This window comes from Protopterus annectens, chromosome 1.part1 (genome assembly GCF_019279795.1).
Source record: "Protopterus annectens isolate FY-2018-M chromosome 1.part1, PAN1.0, whole genome shotgun sequence".
NCBI classification, from domain to species: Eukaryota; Metazoa; Chordata; order Ceratodontiformes; family Protopteridae; genus Protopterus; species Protopterus annectens.
Window position 1 is genome coordinate 219,330,027 of NC_056726.1, and position 15,320 is coordinate 219,345,346.

Consider the following 15,320-nt stretch of genomic DNA (forward strand, 5'->3'; position numbering starts at 1 on the left):
AGGTTGGATGTTGGCAATATGTGTGTGTGTGTTTGGTATGCTGTTTGTAATATTTGAGTGATTCAGAGCATATCTGTGAATTCCCAACAAGGTTCCTACCATCAGTTAAGAAAGCCTTGTGATTATCCTTAGTGTCCTGTACAATTTGTATCTTCATAGGTTCATATGTTCATACTAGGCTATCCGCCCTAGGGCATTTCCAAGCCTAGCCAGAGTGTGTGTGGCTTTCGCCACCCCTTGCTATGTGAATATTATGGCCATTTATGATTTACTTTACTGTGCCTCTGTCTGGATGTGACACAGTGAAGACCCCCAGTGTACATCTACAATCATCCATCCACTTGGCAAGATTCCTGTTGAAGAGAGTCAGTGAGGGGCTCTGCCTAACATGGAGTGGGATTCCGTTCCAGGGTGTAGGGAGCCTCTGGGTTATGCATATGTCCCTCCAGCAGATCCTATTTCATTATGTGTTGAGGTTGACATCTCTCACTGTCACAGCTCCGATGGATTTGGGTTTTCTGGGGTGGAGCATGTCCATTACTGTTGTGTTGGACATGGCCTTGTACAACAGGCATGCAATGCTTCTGTGTAGGCAGTATGTGACTGCATACAGCTGGGGTGTCTACAGCCAAGCAGCATATGACAGATATTTGAGACCCTTTATCCTCTTGGTGAGGTACCTTTGAGGTCTTTCTAACTGCTGCAGGTGTCGGGTAAGGTACACCCCAAATGAGGCACTGTACTAGATTATGGGTCTGATAAAAGTACAGTATAGGGGCACAATGACCTCTGTTGACGTAGATGTGAATCCTTTCATGATACAGTGTCCAATATAGACAGACTTCCTAGCCACGTTGGCAATGTGAGTGTCACATGACAGGTTACTGTCCACTTGTGTCCCTAGGTCCCTGATTACTCCTTCCATACATAATGGATTACCACCTATGTGGTAATTTGTGAGTACCTTGTTTGGTATTTGGTGAGACATTCATACTGTCCAGTCTCTTCAGGACGGCTGAGTGGGGTTCCTATGTGTGAGAGTGTGGTCTGTAGCATGCTACAGACTGTATAGCAGTTTTGCCTACAGTTAGTTGCACATGGGTGGCCTCCGATGCTTCGTGCATTGTCAGTTACCTGGACGTGTGGGTGTCTGTGCTGAATGTGGATACCCCCCCCCTTTTATGTTTTGGTCCAGGTTTTGGGGCCATAACGCATGATATGAGGTATAACCTGGTAGTGCTGGTGTGCTGTCAGGAGCCTTGCTGCAGGTTTCTGTCACTGCATGGACATCAATGTTCTCCATACTGGGGAGGGCCTCTGGAGCATGCATGTTGAGGTTTCCACGTCTGGCATTGGGCAGCATTACCCTTATGTTTCTTTCCACTTATGTTTTCTAGGGAGGTGGTTTAGTCTTTTCAGCCTTGCCTACGAAAGGCTCTATGGAGGTGGCAAGAGCCTTATCCAATATCCAGACGCCCAGGGGTAACAGGTGCAAGCCATCCCTGGCACAGCAGCGTGGCTTGTCAAGCATGACATCCCAAGCATACAGACATTGGATCCCCTTGGAATGACACCAGTAATTGTGCCACTTGTTAAAGCTGATCATTCTGTGTTTGTACTGTGGCATCATTCTTGGTGAGGGTAGGATGCTGCACACGGTCAGTGTCATACCGGCCTGGACTACATAATCAGAGAGCTCATCAATGTCTCTTTTCATGTAGTCTGGGGAGGTACATCTCAGGTCATTCACGCCAGCATGGACAATGACTGCGTCATATTTCTACTTGCTTTGGGGTGACCTACGTGCTTGTGTTATGTGGCGTATTGTAGCAGCCTACAGGCAGCTTACTGTACCCTTTCCCTTGTTCAGTCTGGTGAATGGGACAGCAGTGTGTCTGACTATGGAGTCACCTATTACAACTGTATCAGGCATGTTGTTTCTCCTTCTGGCCTGTGACTGTTTGGCACACCAGCTTTGTGTACTATGTGTTGCATGCGCTATGTTTGGAGGTAGTGGTTGCTTGGGTGTCTGCTTTGGAGGCCTCTGTTGATGTGGTGTGTTTGTAATTAGGGCCTCCAGGAATATTTTTCTGTGTTTATGTCTTTGGTTTGCAGTTGTGATAGGTCTATGTGAGACTGCGTTTGTGGTGTGTGTGGTTACCTTCTCCTCTTGACTAGTTTTGACAGTACTGAGTTGAGAGAGCTCAGCCTCCGGTTTGGATAAATGGTTGCATCTCTCACATATATTTGTATTTCTTGGGGGGAGGTGAGGGTTGTCAGTGTACATGGGGCAGGTGTAACATTGCCTCAAGATTCACAGATTCAACTTGTTGTAGCTGGCCTTAGTGGATTGTATGAGTGGACATATTTTATTGCCATACTACTGATCAGTGATTACTTCCCTTTTTATGTTTGCTCTATCATGTAGTAGCTTCCTCATTCTCTTGCATGGTTTGGTAATGGCTGGAGTCCACCATGCCAGATGCCTGCGTGTATGGCATTGTGTCTTGGTTTTATTTGGTATTGCATAATCCATGCATTCCTGTTAGTGTTCATGGAATGCCTGTATAACAGGTTCTGAGGTGTGGCCCATATTTTGCACCTGCACAGGGCCTTTAATGGATTCCACATCAGTTTGGAGGAGTGCAACTTTTGCTTTACACATGTTTTTCACTGTGGTTTTCTGGCCAGGGACTGTGGTCATGATGTGTATATCCGGTGTGATTACACTATGGTCTGGTCTTACCAGTGAAGGATACACTTCTCATCTTGCCATCCAGTACCCATGTTGCTGATTATCACATCCAGTATGCTTACCCCTCTTGTGGGAGTGGTACGTTGTTCCTGGGCATTTTGGTTTATGGATTCTAGGCACTTTTGTCCTACAGTGTTGGAGCTAGAATAATACTCCCAGTCTATGTTTGGGTATTTTCAGTCACCCAATATAATGTGGTTTGGAGGGCTTGATATATTCATGTATTCCAACATAGGCCAAGTGCAGTTCCTGGTGTTAGGATGGTAGTCTGTAGCAGGCTATAAACTGGGAGGCAGTTTTAGCCACTGTTACTTGACCATGGCTAGTCCATGCTGTTTCTTGTTGTGGTACCAACATGGGGGTGTGGTTATCCTTGATAATTATTTCTAGTCACCCGCCTTTTGTAGCTTGTTCCATGTTTTGAGGCTGTACAGCACAGTATGAGGTGTAACCTGGTAGTGTTAGGGTGCTGTTGTGAGCCTTGACCCAGTTTTCTGTTACAGGACAGATATCAACATTCTCCATACTGTGGGAGTTTAGACTGCATGCATCTTGCTGTTTAGACTTCTGGCATTGGGTAGCATTACATCTAGGTTTTTATTCCTTGTGATACCTATGGAGGTGGGTTTGTGTTTTGAGCCTTACCTATTCAGGGCACGCTGTGGGTAACAACAGCCTTTGCCAGTATCCATATGGCCAGGACTGATAGGTGCACGCCACCCCTAGCAGGTGGAGCATCATGTCATGCTCAGCATGTCATCCCAGGCTGGCACACATCGGATCGACTTTGACTAACAGCAATACTTCAGCCAGTTATTGCAATTGATCATCTCATCGTCATATTGTGGCATCATGCTTGGTGAGGGTAGGATGTTAGTCAGGGTCATCAAGTTTGCATATACTACATGGTGTTACATTGCTTAACACATGGCATTCATGCCTCAGGTGGTGCTGCAGGGCTGCCCCTGTCGGATGCACATACTACACTCCCTGTACATGTTTGAGAGCAGGTTATGTCATTTTAGGCATCCCTGTTATTATATGAGTGAGTCAGAGAGGGGTATCATTCCCAGGGTTCCTACTGAGCCAGTGTATGTGCTATGCATTGCCTCTTTGCCAAGGCCAGGGCATGCTGGGAACGCCTCCTTCTGCCTACTGGGGCAGGCTCAGGTTGTTCCTCCTCCAAGTCACGCTCTGCCTGTGATGGCCTTGGCAATGGTGGGGGGCTGTTTGGCCCGGCCCTATGCTGGTCCTGCTGCAGCTGTTTTCGCAAGATCATATTATGTAGCATAGCACATACCATGACAATTTGGGTACATGTAGTTGGTGAGTACTGCAAGGCTCCACCAGATGTGTCCAGACACCGGAACCGTGACTTGAGCAGCCCAAACACACACTGTATTACATTACGTGTTTGTGCATGTGCCTCATTATGGCGTTCCTGTTCAGGTGTGTGTGCGTTTCAGATGGGTGTCATCAGCCACGGCTCCAGTGCATAACCTGCATCCCCCACTAGGTGTCCATGTGGGATGTCCCCATTGGCAAATGTCTGGTACAGCTGCATCAAATGCCAGATATGGGAATCATGGTAGCTCCCAGGGCAGCCAGCACACACATTCATTATTATGCCCTGGGCATCACACACGACCTGGCAGTTGATGGAGGGGAAGCCCTTGCAGTTTATGTAGGCCCTACCCCGCTCACCAGCTGGTGCTTTGATGCGTATGTGCGTGCAGTCTATTGCACCCACTACCTCAGGGTATTCCACTATTTGCTGGAAGAGACGCATATTGCTGGCCAATACCTCACGGGCATTGGGGAAATATACATGATCACTGACATGTGCTGACATGGCATCCAGGAACAGGTGCAGTAACCTGGAGGCTGATGCCTGTGATATCCCCATCATATCACCAGTTGGTCTCTGGAAGGTACCTGTTGCTAGTATTCTTAGGCCAACACATACCTTGGTTTCCACTGGGATGGGTTTCCCTCTGTTGGTTCTGTGTGTGAGGCGTGACCTGCACAACTCAACAATTTGCTGCAGGAGGTCTCTGTCCACTCTATAGCGCTCCACTATCTCCAGCTCATGTAACCCGTGGTAGGTGACCCTGGGCCTGTACACTCTTCTCTGTCTCCTCACTGTGGGTTGTCTGGCACCATTTGCATTGTCACCACCCTCAGCAAGTAGCCTATGTCTCCTTATGACAGCTATGGCAGCCCCTAGCATTTCTGCTCTGAGTTCAGCTTTTTCAGTTTTCACTTCTAATAGCTTACTCCTGTCTTGCAGTGTCTCTTGAGAAAAACATCCTGCACTGCTGTTTGCAGAGTTTTAAGTGCTTGGCTGGGCTACTATTCTGCCTGTGTAATTGCCTGCTTCTAATTGTTTTCACCTGCTAGCTCCAGCAGTATTTCCTGCAAGCTTCCTACTAATTCTGTTGCTTCCTTTTTCCTTTCTGTTTCCTCAGGGGGGAGCAACGTGCATACCAGCAGAAACACGCTCACAGTGGCTTACATGCGCGCACACAGGCTTACACAGTTTAGAATCTTCTTATTCGGGTTAAAACGCGCGCACACCAGCTCAAACTGTCTTACAAGTCTGCCAACAGGCTCCCACATGCTCAGTCTGCCTTACAGGCACGCACACTGCCCTACTCGCGCCTCATGGTGTGCACACGTGCGCATGCACGCCCAGCAAGAAACTTTGGTGTAAGCAACAGTGTACACCTTCCATTTCTTGACTTTCCCATGCTTATCTTGTGGCACTCCTCTTTCCATGCTATGTGTCTGACATCTATCATGTAACACTGACCTCCAATGAACTGCATTTCTTTCTGCCATTCCCCCCTGTGATGTCACCTATCTCTTACTCTGTTCCTCCCCCTTATGTAACTCTTACACTACTCAGAATGTGCTCATTTGCTATGTGACAGTGGAATTCAGTATCCTAACACTCATTTACATCAGATTGCCTACTAATGCTTAGTTACACGTCTTAGACTCAGCTTCCCGCCTTAGCAACCACTAAACGGTGGCCATGTTGTTTTTGGTCTGTTGGTCCCTGCATTGTACATCCATGTATTGCATAAAACCCACATTTGTGGGTTTATAACCTTCATTTTTATATTTTATATAGCGCAGCCCATTTACGCGAGGCTGCGCTGCGTTTAAACATTTATTTCTCATATTTGCATCGGGGTACCTTGCCAATGGCCACATATTTGGCCTGACACATATGCACCCTTTATTTGGAGCTGACATGGCTCCATTGTGTTATTTGCAGAAACGTACTCAGTTGTCAAATTTCTGCAGCTAAAACAGCTCTTACACGGGCTGGTTTGGGCTTCGTGGATCACTAATCTACCTCATTTGCATGCCTTTCAGCTGCAAGTGAGGTGATTAGCATATCCACGCCCACTCCATGTAAGAGACGTTTTAGCTGGTCTCTTACACGGAATTTCGGGCTGTTCCTGGATCGCGAGGGCTGCATGGAGTCTTACACTACTCTTAGACTCCGTGCAAGCCTTTGTGAATCCTGCCCATTATCATGAAATATTGGGAGAGGATTAGATCTAGTCCTAAAACTGTAATGTTTTTCTCAAATAACCCACTAATAGTATATAAAAAGGTCAAACCTTTAAAGAATTATATGATACTAGATTTATAAACCCAGCGTCATGTAGTAAAACACAGTATGACACATTTAAGTCCTGCTCGTGTAAAAAATGTCTGTATATTTTGAATAATTCAGGCTGTTTCCTTTTTGAATATAATAAATGTATAAGTGCTAAGAAATTTTATAATTGTAACAGTAAGGTTATTATATACTTAGCAACTTGTAATGTATGCCCAGCGTTTTATGTTGGAAAAACTGAAAGAGCTTTATAAAAGAGTATTTACAAACATTTATATGATATCAAAAAAGGAGTGGATACTAATGCCCTTGCTAAACATAAAAAGGTTTGTGTTGATAGTCAATTTCTATTTTTTATTTTAGAAGACATGTCACTTGACCCTTAAAGTGGTCAATGGGAAACAAGGATTGAATATTGTGAATTATAGTGGCAAGCACTTCTTAGAGCTATTTGGTATTAGGGTTAACCAAGAAGAGCGGCAGCCAGGAGCATACTCACAACTTGAATTTATTAAGTCAATCAATACAAAGAATAAAAACACATTCAATTAATAAAAAACATATTGAGTGCTTTCATCCATGTAAATTGGGACTTCATCAGAATAAAAATCCCTGACAGATATCGTTGTTAAAAAGGCATTGAACTTTCCCCTTCCTTTCTGAATTCAATAGCATTGGGGAGATTGTTTAATTGATTTATTGATTTAATTCATTAATTGTTTAATTAGTCAATCAAAACGCAAATAAGATATAAAAAAAAGATATAAAAAACAAACACCAAACAAGGAAATATAATATAGTCAAATTGCTGGATTGATAACAATCCCAACCCTCCCTCATAAAAAATATGAAAAATTCATGTTGGCACATCATAGTTAATTATTTGTGTTGCATTGAGCAATTCCACAATATATAAAGTAATATATTAATGTAAATATCAACAGAACACTTCTTGGTATGTAACTTCTACTCACAAATTCATGTTCCTAAATGAAAATCAATAAATACTAAATGTGAATCTTGTTGCATATATAAAATATATTTTGTGTTATTCCCCAACAACCAATAAAGAATGAGAATTAACTCTGTAAGTAAAAGGCCTTGCATGTGTTGATTACAAATCTATATACAATATCCAATTGTCCAGAAACCTCCAAAAAAGAGCCATTGTATTTGCCATAATGTAAATAATAAAAATTATGGCTTTTTCACAGGAAAACTGCTTTTAACCCAAGATCACTACTATTGGCGGACATCTCATTAAGGCCAAACTTGGTGGTTGAGTGTTTTTTAATTGCCATCTGAGTTCCTTCAATTCTAACCAATCTTTCCAAGGTCATCCCCTTACATCTTGGTTCATACTAGTCACTATGTAAAATGTGAAACTATGGCCACTCATCAACCTAATGTTTTTATAATGCCCATTGTGCATATCCATCTTTTTAACATCATAGAAATGTTGATAAATTCTAACTTTTAGTGCTTCTTCAGTCGTTTCAATATAATAACAAGGACAGCTTTGATACTGAGCTGTATTAACCACTCTAACACTTAAGTAGTGGTAATGTTATGTTACCTCAACTTCACCAAAACCGTCCATAAAAAAGTTGGCCCTTGCAATGTTTGGCAACACTGCTTACAGTCCCCACAAGCCCTCATTGTCAGGGAATCACTAATCACCCTGACTGTCTCAATCATGTTCTTAAGACAAATGTCCTTCTTGTATCCAAAATTCAGAGACGAGCCAAGTTCTTGAAATTATTCTCCTTTTACTTTCAAAATGTCCCAGTTTTTATCATCAACATTCCTAATATCTCCAAAATCCAAATCTTATGTGAGAACTATGCCCCTACTATATTTTGACCTATTTGATTGTTGGTTGTTACTTTTGAAAACATAATCTCTCTTCCCCGAAAGGGGGTAAAAATCTCCTGCTGTTATTTCAACTTAACCTCATCCATCATGGTCCTACTAAAACTGGACTGGCACCCTCTTTCCTCCAAAATCACCCTTAACTTGGAATATTCATCATAGAATGTGTTGTCTTGGAATACCATTCTTGCCAATCTAGCCATCTGACCTTTTATCAGTGCCGCCTTCTGAAAAATAAGATGCCAACTGGTAAAATGTAAAAAAAGAATTAGAGTACGTGGACTTCCTGTAAATATTGAATTCAAATCTGCTAACCTGTTTATTTTTAGTAATTATTACACCCAGATAACTAATTTTATCAAATGAGTAATTAATACTGAAACTCAAAAATGAGTAATTAATACTGAATCTCAAAAATTCAGTGGACGTGTTGGCATAAATGATAAATTTGTTGAGCTTATCCAACTTGTCATCACAAAAATGACTATATCATCCAAAAATCGACCAGAAAGTGACCAAGAACACTGAGAGTAAAAACAAAGCTATGGAGAAATTCACAATAATGGGTGTGTAGGCTGCATCCATCACCACACCAGTTTGCTGTGTAAAAAACTGCACCTTGAAGCAAATAAAATTGTTCTCAAAAATAATCTCCATTAAACTTCTCAAAAACATGATTGCATCATGTTTCAGTTCACTATTTTCACATAAATAATCTTAAAACTATTCAACCCCTACCCTATGGGGAATTACCAAAAATAAATCTGTAACTTCTGTGGTTACAAAAATAATGTCCTAATTGTACAAGGTATCGAAATCCTTATAAAAAATTCCTCTGAATCCTTATAAAAATGCTGAATATTGCTAACCACATCCTTAAGTTTGAAGTTTATAAATTTAGCCATGGTGAAGGTTTTGGAAAATTTTGCGTCCACAGTTGGGTGAAAAGGTGGACCCTCTAAGCTCTTATGTATTTTTGGAATCCAAAGTATGGTGGGAATTCAAGTGTCGAGTACTCTTAAGTAATCTTAATCTTTCTTAGTAATCTGTCCCTGTAATAAAAAAATGATACAACGAATTATCAGTGCTTTCATATGTGCATTTCATTAAAGTTTGCCTGTTTTAAGTTTATGCTTCTATCTAGGCATGTATTTATTTTGGTTTATTTTTTCCTCCTTGTACCCATATTTGCCGAGTATTAGCACATGTGCAGAACTGTGTGTGGTAAACAGAGTACATTTATTGAGTCAACGTCTGTTACGGGACTACTGGAAACCTTTTAAAGTCAAAGACTTGTTACGAAAATCAAGAAAGCAATCACATATATGTGTACAACATGCAGTATTAGACAGGCTTGGCAAAGATATAAATATGTAACACTGCATACAACAAAAATAAAAGTGCTAAGAACATTAGTGAAAGGTCCTCATGAGTGAATGTACCCCTTCACTACTGGCAAGAAAATATTTGTGGTATGTTTCATATCCCAATATATTTTGTGATTCTGTGATCATTTTGGATCAGGGTACCCGAACTAGGGTTGAAAATGCTGTGTGCACTGCATGTACAGTAGTTCCACTGGCCATTGTGGTACTTCTTATTGAATGCCCTTCTGTCTATGCTCATCCACCCTGAAAATTATGTGTTACAAAACAGTTTCCCTACAGAGAAAGGAGGATTCACCCAGAACAAAAAGACTAACCATAGAACACTTAGGATACAGATAAATTAATATGAGAATCTCAAAGGACCAGGGATTCCTGCTATCAGTTCAGAAAATAATGGCCAAAAATACAATACAAAAAAGAAATGGGTACTACGTACAAGTTTACAGTAAGAAATGCTGAGCAAAAAGAAATAAACATCTAAAAATGTGAACAAATACATGTAGTTATTTCATTCAAAACAATATTTCAAAATAACATTTATTACCTTGGATCCACATTAAAAACAACTATTATGACTTTGCAGTAATCACCAGCCAGGAAACCTTTATTTGTAAAAAATCCTGCACGGAGCCGCATAACACAACATGGGAAACCTCACCCGACCCGGACATGGAAAGGATTGACAGATTGATAGCTCTTTCTCGATTCTGTGGGTGGTGGTGCACGGCCATTCTTAGTTGGTGGAGCGATTTGTCTGGTTAATTCCGATAACGAATGAGACTCCACCATGCTAACTATTTATGCGGCCATGTGCAGGATTTTTTACAAATAAAGTTTCCTGGCTGGTGATTACTACAAATTCTTCAGGACTTTTCTGTTTGTTGTTGACTTTGGTCTTGGATCATTTTTTCTTAACTATTATGACTTTTATCACTCATGATCAAATTCATTACATCAGTTATGGACTTCAACACATTAAGAGCTGCTGCTTATATCAACAAACTCTCGTAGTTTGATTTATAGATTTAAAATATTTTAAACATGTGTATTAGTTGACAAGGAAGTTTTAGTCATGTTCTGTTTAATTATAATATGCATAAAATCATTGAATAATATGTAACGGGTATGCACTTAAATTGACGCACTAACAAAAGCTCAAATGTGACAGTCATGAAGATGAACACCAGAGGATGAAATCTGTGATTGAAACTAAGTGGTAAGCCAAGAAGTAAGCTAATATCCAGCTAACAAAGTGTTATTAGTAGGTAAAGGGAAGAAAATTGTGATTGCCTCACACAAGTTCAATCACAAATGAGTGAAACCCACAGAAATCTCACAATGATGGGTAAAAAAAATCACAAGAGGAAAGTGTTTTTCAGGAGGAGGAATCCCTCTGACCCCCAAACCTCCACTAATGTATACCAACTAAAAGTTTCTAGCAACACTAGGAAATAGGACTTCCACAGTGCAGCATAAATTCGTCCTTCTGGGGAAAAGCCAGACAGTTACAAACTGAGATGGCACATTACAGAATGTCAGTTACTAGTGCTTCGAAAACAAGCCTATCTCTCCTAATATCAATTGGTATAAAATTCCACATTGGTGGTCCAGCAGTATTAAATAATTTTTTTTCCCAGATGGCTGAGGGAGTATAATCTCTTGGTGTTCGCTACTGGGGGATTTTATCATAAACCATTATGCTTTATATAAGGAATATCTGGAATTTCTGTGTATTTTATTTTGAACATGATCAACATGGGGAACAAATGTGAGGGCTGAGAATTTAAGCAAACACCTAGAGTTTGGATGGTTGAGTACTTTTGGGATAACTGTTATGGGATATTAAAACCGACCAGTTGTGAAGTACTAACTTTATTCATTTATGCATAGCAGATGCCATGGATTTAGTATCTCTGAAGTTAATATTCACACTTTTTTTGTAATACTCATGGTTTTTCATTCAGCAAGTACTACTATGGGGTATTTTGATTTAAAGCTTGCAAAAAGGCTGAGTACATGGCTGCCAAAGTTTGTCCTTGTATGGAGCACAAGTGTCAGTGGAGGTGGCAATGAGTGAGTTAAATAAGCTATAAATAAAAGTAGGAGTATACTAATCATGCTAACCATACTAATGATTGTAGTACCTCTTTTATAACCATTGTGGTACCCCAGTTTGCTGCCATTCTTGGAACCATTTTGTACTGGCAGAGACTGTCAGTTCATTGTATATATGCACATGATAAGATCAGCCAGACCTCTCAAGTGAGTATCTATAACCTTCTTTCAGTACAGTTAGTCCATTATTCTCCATTTCATTTAACAAAGTGAATAGCAGGCAGAGTCAAAAGTCTTAGTGAAATCATAAAAAGAGCTCTAGTTAGATTCCCTCTGCCTACTGTCCTAAAAGACATGTTGATGAGTTAACATATAAAAGTTCACAGGCATGGATGTAGTTTTTCAACTGGAAAGAAACAACTTGTTCTAAAGTTTTTGAAAGAGAATGATGACATTATATACATATGTTAAAAGGTAAATGACTTGGATAGAGCAGATGTGGAAGTAGAAGAAAGAGTAGTAGCTTTTCACAGCTCAGCAAAAACACCTGTTCTTAATGTGGTGGTATACACGGGGGCAGAGTGAAGGATATGAAGAAGCAGAATTTTTAATAAGTTTGTGTTCATATCTCTCAGAAAGAAGGTACTGAAAAAAGCAGTGTATAATAGGGAAGAATTGGCCTAATAAAATTAGACTTAAAGTGAGCTGCATGAAAATGTATGTAATTGCAGAATCTCATTGGTTTGCCAAGAAAAATGCAGGTAGTCTGCTCATTATCACTCTCTCTCTCACATACTCATCTGCTCTTTGCTACTGCCTTTCAGATTATTCTGCTGTAAACTGTCATTATCCTTAAGATATGCATGTTGCCCGCTGTCATTGTCTCCCCAGACACCTATGCTGTTCTCTATCACTGTCTCCTTGACAGTCATACTGTTCTATATCACTGTCTTACTGATCCCAGACACCCACGCTGTTCTCTATCACTGTCTCCCAGACATTCATACTGTTTCTTTCACTGTTCATCGGGTACTCATGCTCCTCACTATAAGTTTCCCACACATAGTCTTGGTGCTTACTATTAAAGTCCCTTAGAGACTCACACCCATATTACTTTCCTTCAGGAATTCAGTTTGCTCACTAGCATTCTCCTTCAGACATTTGTTCTGCTCACCATTATCTCATTTACTAATACTGCATGCACTCATCATCAGACACTCATTCTCCTCATTAGCACTGCCCCTTTGACTCTTCTGCTGCTTGCTCTCACTTATCCTCATGCACTCATACTGTGCACTAACAGTGCCCTTCAAATACTTATGCTGCTTATTATCACTTCCCTTTGACATTTGTGCTGCTTGCTCTCACTAATCCTCATGCACTCATACTGTGCACTAGCAGTGCCCTTCAAATACTCATGCTGCTTATTATCACTTCCCTTTGACACTTGTGCTGCTTGCTCTCACTAATCCTCATGCACTCATACTGTGCACTAGCAGTGCCCTTCAAATACTCATGCTGCTTATTATCACTTCCCTTTGACACTTGTGCTGCTTGCTCTCACTAATCCTCATGCACTCATACTGTGCACTAGCAGTGCCCTTCAAATACTCATGCTGCTTATTATCACTTCCCTTTGACACTTGTGCTGCTTGCTCTCACTAATCCTCATGCACTCATACTGTGCACTAGCAGTGCCCTTCAAATACTCATGCTGCTTATTATCACTTCCCTTTGACACTTGTGCTGCTTGCTCTCACTAATACTCAGACACTCATACCGTGCACTAACACTGCCCTCCAGACACTCATTGTGCTCATTATCACTGTCTCTTTAACAGTTGTTCTGCTTGCTCTGACTAATCTTCAGGCACTCATGCTGTGCACTAACACTGCCCTTCAGACATTCATGCTGCTCTTAATCACTGTTCCTGATATTGTTATGCTCTTACCATCACTATCCTTCTGTAATTTTTCTCAGTATTACTTTGATTCAGGAACTAATATTGCTCATTATTAATGTAACACCAAACAAAACCCCTTTTTTATCTTTTACCTCATTCCCTTAACTCTTCTTGTTTCCATTTCTGAACTTTCTTTAATCCCTTTTTCTTCTCTTTCTCATCCTGTTTCTACTTTACCATGTGATATGTTATTTTTTGACTGCCATTTTTATTTGCAACTACTTTTAAATATTGTAATTATGTACACTTATTTGCCTGAAGTACAATTGCTGTATATATTTTGTCCCATTGCTACACTGTTACTTTGATTCTTAATGTACTGTTATTGTCAAGCTGGTTTGTAAACACCAGGGTGGACTGAAAAAGGTCAGTTTGTATAGGTATGCTACCCTGGTCAATTATTTTAATAAATAACTACTTGTGCTTGTCATTATCATTGTATGTCTGTCTGACATTGATATTACTCACTGCCATGGCCCCTGACACTTATGTTACTTACTATCACTGTCCCTCAGTTACTTATGTTACTCACTGTCCCTCAGATATAATGTTAGATACTCTTGCTTCTTACTGTTACTGCCCCTGACACTCTGTTGTTTCTCTCCACCTTTCTCATCTACTGCTGCTGGTTAATGTATACATGTTTGAACATTCTGTGTCATAGATTCACAGGTTAGTACACACACTCTTGTGCTCTGACCTTTGCAGCACTGTCATGTGGACCAGTACTGCTCTACTCTTCATAGGCTCTGTTAGCTGCTGTTTTAACATCTCTTCAGTGGTCTCCAGAAAATTACTTCACCTGAAACTACAAAATCATTGCTCTTATTTTCACGACTCAAACCAAATTATTATGCCAAGTGCAGCATCCAGTCCATAGCCACAATTTGAAAAGCATCTTATAGCAGAACTGCATCAGTTTTTAGTTCCATAGATTCAGTGTAGTTTATCAAATCACCCCCCCCCCCCAGCACTCACAGGAACAATCTGAAGTACTCTAAAAACAAACCCATGACTTTCCAATGATATTAAAACAGGCAATATTAAAAATGCCTTGGCCAGACACATTAAAGAAAATGAAGGTATTGAGTTTGTTTTTAGAGTACTTCAGATTGTTCCTGTGAGTGCTGGGGGGTGATTTAATAAACTACCCTGAATCTATGGAACTCAAATGGATTTTAAGACTTCAAGCTGACAAACATCCTGGATTGAATGCATGTGTTTCTTTAAGACCTGTACTAAAGGGAGGGAAATTGATGTAATGATGTAACACAACAACCAAGTCTACCTCACTGTGTAGAGTTACTCTTTATGTTTATCCTTTATCTGACCTCCATTTGACTTCCTGTTTCCCCACACTCTACCTTTTTTCTTTTTCTCACTTCTTTCCCTGTCTCTTCTCCCTTATTTTTTCTACCTCCAAAAGTATTGGCACATTGTACACATTAATCCTCAGTGTACATTTTATGTATGTGCTGTGAATATGCATCTGTCTTTATTTTTTATCACTTTGGCAGTCAGCCTTTATTCCTTTGTATGTCATGTTTGACTTGTCTGTGACACTTTACTGGCCTTAAATGATCTGTTTGAAGCAGTTCTCTACTCCATTTAACAATTCATATAAATACATACATTCATGCATGCATAAATAAA

At 40.5% G+C, this 15,320-nt stretch overlaps 1 protein-coding gene across 1 annotated transcript in view; it reads left to right on the forward strand.

Annotated features, from left to right (window-relative positions):
- RFX6 (regulatory factor X6) overlaps nucleotides 1-15,320 on the forward strand; it is a 707,859-nt gene that overhangs the window by 571,669 nt on the left and 120,870 nt on the right. The window lies entirely within an intron of this gene.